At 49.3% G+C, this 5,567-nt stretch overlaps 1 long non-coding RNA gene and 1 other non-coding gene across 2 annotated transcripts; one reads left to right on the top strand and one right to left on the bottom strand.

The window, feature by feature from the left end:
- The first annotated feature begins 561 nt into the window (after window positions 1–561).
- LOC120600884 (5S ribosomal RNA) lies at window positions 562–680 on the top strand. Its single transcript, XR_005652302.1, has one exon. It is a non-coding gene; the product is annotated as a 5S ribosomal RNA (ribosomal RNA).
- A 1,331-nt stretch (window positions 681–2,011) lies between these two features.
- On the bottom strand, window positions 2,012–4,635 carry LOC120600663 (uncharacterized). The gene is made up of 4 exons (XR_005652255.1): window positions 3,954–4,635; window positions 3,191–3,503; window positions 2,933–3,110; window positions 2,012–2,412 (listed from the first exon to the last, which is right to left on the bottom strand). It is a non-coding gene; the product is annotated as an uncharacterized LOC120600663 (long non-coding RNA).
- Between the last annotated feature and the right edge of the window lie 932 nt (window positions 4,636–5,567).

Raw genomic sequence — 5,567 nt, 5'->3', positions numbered from 1 at the left:
AATGGGGGCGTTGGCTTTTAGCCTTAGCCTTGTGCAACACCCACTTGACTCTGGACAAGTTGCACCTCCCTAATGCTTCCTGGGATTCTCAATGAGACTATTGCACAGAAATGTAGTATGGATTACAGACTAGCTGCTTGCGACTCGCTGATGGAGACTCATTTTTTTTTGGTGGGTGGGGGGCAGCACATGTTTTAAAATGAGAAAATGTGTATGAAATTCTGGATGTTTGACTTACTGAGAAATCGAAAGGGCTGGCAGCCCTGGGAGTCTTCCTGCATGGCCGAATTGGCTGGAGCAGAATCGTGGGCCTCTGCTTTCCGATTGGCCACAGTCCCTACCACTCCCTATCGCTCACTCCAGCTCTGTTCCTCATTGATCTCCCTCTAGGTATTTGAGTTTGCGACTCTGATGTAAACAGTTTCCTTCCACATTTCCGCCTGCACAAAAACGGAGTTCATGAAATGTCAAAGATGCTTCTTAAATTTTTTTGTTTCAAAATTTAAATTTAGTTTATATTTGTGAAAAGATATAAACTCATGTGATTCAAAATTCAAAAGAGTCTACAGCCATGCCACCCTGAACAAACCCGATCTCGTCTGATCTCAGAAGCTAAGCAGGGTCGGGCCTGGTTAGTACTTGGGTGGGAGACCACCCAGGAAGACCAGGTGTTGTAGGCGTGAAAAAAAATAATTAAAAAATAAGAGATTGGAAGCTGACAAGGTCCTTGCAATCTGTGAGGTCAACCAAAGGTTGCCTCCCCTAAACAAAACAAAATTCAAAAGATACAAAAGACTACATAGTGAAAAAATTTCTTTCATGTCTCTTGACCCTTAGCTACCCACTTTCTGTCACCAGAGGTGTCAATGTCACCAGTTCCTGTGTAGTCTTTCAGGCATATGTTATGTGCAGTCAAACCAATCTAATGAAATGTATATACAACTGAGAAAATTCACATTCATTGAATGTTAATTTTAGGAAAAATAAAAAAAAAACCTGATAATCATCTGTGGCATTACTCTATAGATAATCTGTTAGTTAACATTTTGATGCATTTAAGTCCAGATTTTTCTTTATCGACAGAGATTTTTAATGGAAATGACATCAAAATGTAAATAGCTTATTATAGCCTATCTTAACCTCAGAAATGGATTGTGAATATGTACATCAATGATGATATGAAACATTTTTCGTAGTTGCATAATATTTCATTGTACGGGTATATTGGGGTTTGTTTAGACTGCTGTCTTATTTTTGGCTACTTGGGCTATTTTCGATTCCTCGTTATTTTAAACAGCACTGTAATGAACATCCTTGTGCCTCCGGCTTTGCTCATCTGTCCAAATATTTCCTTAGGATATGTTTCCTAGAAGTAGAATTAATGGGCTACAGGATATGCCCATGCATGTGCATTTTAAAGGCTTCGATAGATATGATCAAATTGCCCTTCAAAACGATCCTGTCATTTTATACGACTTGCAGCAGCATGGGCCAGATCCAAGATGTGCTGTCTCCTTGAAAATGAAATGACGTGTCTCACCAGCCAAGTGTGTCCTTGTTCACCCCCTCGCCTGCGTTTTTCTTGGCAGAACTCCTGGAGGTCACCAGCAGGCCTTCTTCCTCCCGCCCGGAGTCTGGCTGGGTTGTGATGGTGGGGGTGTCTGTGGCCCATGAGCAGGGTGATGGGAAGGAAGCCTCCCTCTCTCTTCCTTCCATGCTGGGATAGGCTGGGTGTTTGTGTGAAGAAGGTGGAGGGGAACCCATGGACTTCCTAGGGAGTGGGGCGCGGTGAGGGCAGGCAGAGCAGGTGGTGGTGGGAACACAACCTTGTGTGTGTGAGCACACGAATGTGTGTGCGTATGAGTGAATGTGTGAGCCTGAGGATGTGAGTGTGAGAATGCATGTGAGTGTGAGGATGTGTGTGCACTGTGAGCACATGCATGTGTGCAAGTGCGTCGGCATAGATGTGAGTGTGTATGTGAGCGTGTTTTGTGAGAATATTTGTGTGAGGATGTGTGTGAGGATGTGTGTGAGACTGAACGCATATGAGTGCGTGAGCAAGGCATGTGTATTGCGTGAGTGTGTTTGAGCACATGAGAGTGAGCGCGCCATGTATGAGTGTGCGTGTGCACGAATGTGTGAGCATTTTCTCTCCAGCACTCTAAGGGGTCCTAGAGCGCAGGGTAGAAGCTTTGCGGCAAAAACTTCGTTTTTCCAGTTTATCTGCTCTCCCGGCCAGGACTGGGGTCCAGCTGCGCCTTATTGACCGCAGGGACTTGTGGGACTCAGCCCCAGAGCGGGATGGATGCACCTGCCCGAGGCCGCACAGGTGAGCGGGAAGACAGGTGGTCAGAACTCAGCCTCTGGGAGCTTCTCCACCCCAGTGCTGAGCCCGGTTCGCCCAGTTCTCAGCTGCAACAGAGGAAAACTTAGAGGTAGGGCCAAGGAGGCCAAGGTAAGAGCAAGGAGACACGTTTCCACAAGGCGCATCTCCCAGTAATTCCGTGCATTCATTCAGCAGCTGCCCTGCTGGGCCGGGGAAGGTGAGTGGGCGGCACCCAGCTGGGCGGAGCAGGTTGGCCTGGGTGGCGTGCACACAGCAGCCACCAGGCCAGTGCCCTGCCCATTCCCCTCTTGGACCCCATACTCCCTGTGATGCCCCCCGGGCCTGGGAGACAGTCATGTTCAGATGAGACTCTGGGAGGCCTGAAACCACTGGTCGAGTGGCAGTCAGGGGTGCAGGTCGCCTGGGAAGGGGCTCGGTGGGGCCTGGGCCCTCCGTGTCCAGCTGAATCTGAATCTCTGGGGTTTGCGCCTGGAAATTTGCCTTTGTAACAAGCTTCCCTGATGTACAGTTTAGAGCCAATATTTCACTAGCACCCTGAACTTTCCTGCCGGGGAGACCGAGGCCCACGGAGGAGAGGGGTCTTACCTACAGTCCCAGGGCTGCAGAATGGCAAAGCCAGGTGTCCTGATGCCTTGCCGGTGCTTTTCTGCTCTCTGGGCCATGCTTTCTGCAAGGTGGAATTTTCCACAGGGGCACATCCAGCTTCATGGCATGAGTGCTCAGAAACCAGTTTCTGCTGGAAATGCAGGCCACAGCCACTTTACTGGAAGGGGGGTATTCTGTGGGGTGAGGAGTGTCTGCCACGCCCCTCCCCCACACCCAGATCCTCTGTCTGTTATTTACCTGTCCACGGAGAGCCAACGGATGCCTGGCAGGGCCAACTAACTGACAGATGTCCCCACAAACCCGTCACAAGGCAGGCAGTTGGGAGGACACCAGACACAGAGGGAGTAAGGAGATGTGGCCTCTGAACCCCTGAACCCAGACGGGCACTGATGGGTTGGCGGGGCAGGCGTTTGTTTCTCTCCGGAAGAAGTCACAGATGCGTACTGATTCTGCAGCTTGTCAGGCTTCCTCTCAGTGGCTTCCATATCTTGCTGCTCCTCTGCTCGAGGCTTGGTAGGGAGCCTGCCCCAGAGGAAGTGTCTTCAGTTGCCTGTGGAAAGAGGAAACACTTTTTGGATATTTCCTTCACCAACAACAAGGATAATAATGATGTCGAACCCGTTTACGAGTCCTATTAGATGCCAGGTCCTGTGCTAAACCCCTTCTGGACCATCCAGATACAAATCAATATCATTATTATCACTATTGTTGTTAGACAAATAATAGTAATTGCTAATTATATTGGGCACTTGCCCTGTGGCAGAGGCCAGCCAGGCACAGGGCCAAGTGCTGTCCACAGATGGTGTCATGAATAGTTTCTGCATTCTTATTATCTGTTGTTGTTCCATTTTATGCATGGGGAAAACGAGCTCAGAGAGGTAAATTGTCCAAGGCGACATGATGGTATCGAGAGATGTTGGCCCTGGAACCTGGGTCTCTCTACTCCAGACCCTAAGCGCTGCGTCACAAAGTTATTCCGTCGCTCCGAGTTCTCTCTCACCTTTAAGACTCTTCTCCCCACCAGCTGTGTGGTTATTTGCGTTCCCCTGCTGTCGGTTTCGTCTTTCTTTGCACCTAAGGTCTGGCTCTTGCCTCAACTTGTAGAGCCCGAAGCGCCATAATGCCAGCTCTGGGCTTTCTTTATTGGAGGTAGACGTGTCAGCTCAAAAAGGCACGCATGTCATCGGCCTTTGTGGAAATAAAGCGTGCCAGACATCACGTGACATTGCGGTGTCCCTCATCAGAGCTCAGCTTTCCATTCTGATCGACAGCTTGGTACCGAAATGCGAAGACTGTGGTCCGGAAACACTAGGAACAGGGTTTTAGAGTAAATCGTCTCAAGGAGAAAAGCAGACAACACGAACAAAAGATGGATGAGGAGGAACAGCTCTGAACACTCAGGAGACGAAGACCCTGAGGTTCTAGGAGACCACCAGCCGAGCGTTGGTCAGTTAGTGTTTCACATTTACTTGGCAGTGGAGTGTGACAGTAGACTTGTTAAGGTGAGCACCACACATCAGTGTGACATCTCGGGTGTAGAATGAGCCGTTTCTGGACTTGTATCATTCCCAAAAGAAACCAGGTGATAAAATGATGTGGGCCTCTATTCCCTTACTTTTGTCTGGCTCTCAAGAAAGTGTGTCTGAAGCTGCTATTTGCTTACCCAATATCCACACCCCTGTCTTCCTTAGCAACAAAAAGTCTATAGTGTTGGGTGTGTCAGTGGGCTTTTTATAATACCACATTTCTTAGACTTTCAGAAAGAGGCCAATGAGATGTAAGCAGAAGTTATTGGGTGGGGTTTCTGGGAAAGCTCTTGGAAGGAGGCTGACTCAGCTGGGAGGCATGCCCTTTTGCCCTTGCTCCTTTCTACTTCCCACTGCCTGGAATGTGGATAGGATGTCTGGAGCTGCAGTCACTATTTTGGGATCATGAGGTGACCTCAAGCATGGGACCCTCATGTTAATGATGGAGGAAGGCGGGATAGAGCGACCTGGATCACTGTGGATGGCATGGCTGTGGAGCTGCTGTATTAACCCTGGCTGGACTGGCTGCCTCTAGACTTCTCAACACAAGACAAAAATTTAACCTCTGTCTTATTCTAGTCACTGTTATTTTGGTTCTCTGTCACTTGTAGCCAGGTGCAATTCTTTACTGATACCAAAGGTTTTGACTTTTCCCATCTTTATTCATGAACGAAGAGGAGTTTAATATAGTAGGGTGTCCCCGAGGCGGCCATAATGGGAGGCAGAGACACCGTTTGCAGGCCTGAGGGTCCTATTTGCAGGAATGGACACACATGTGGTTTCATCTCATAGGACGAGGAGGATGAAAGCATTTGGTGCAGAAGTGCCCATGGAGAGGAAGGGAGGGAGAGAGAGGGCTCTGCCTGAGACCTACAGAGCTGTTTCTGTGAGACGTGGTGAGCCTCTGGGCTCAGGCAGTGTCCCTTCCAGGACTGGGTGACAAAGGACAGCACAGCTATGGCGTGGGCACAGAGCCTTACATTTCTGCCCCAACCCCAGCTGGACCCTGACTCTCTAAGACTGGCAGCCTGGGGACAGCAGGGGCAGCCCTGATGGTCCGGGGTGGGGTGGAGGGTGAGCGTGAGAGC

Source organism: Pteropus medius, unplaced genomic scaffold (genome assembly GCF_902729225.1).
Source record: "Pteropus medius unplaced genomic scaffold, Ma_sr-lr_union100, whole genome shotgun sequence".
In the NCBI taxonomy this organism is placed as follows: domain Eukaryota; kingdom Metazoa; phylum Chordata; class Mammalia; order Chiroptera; family Pteropodidae; genus Pteropus; species Pteropus medius.
Note: the sequence above shows the minus strand (reverse complement) of the source record. Positions and strands in the feature narration are given on the sequence as shown.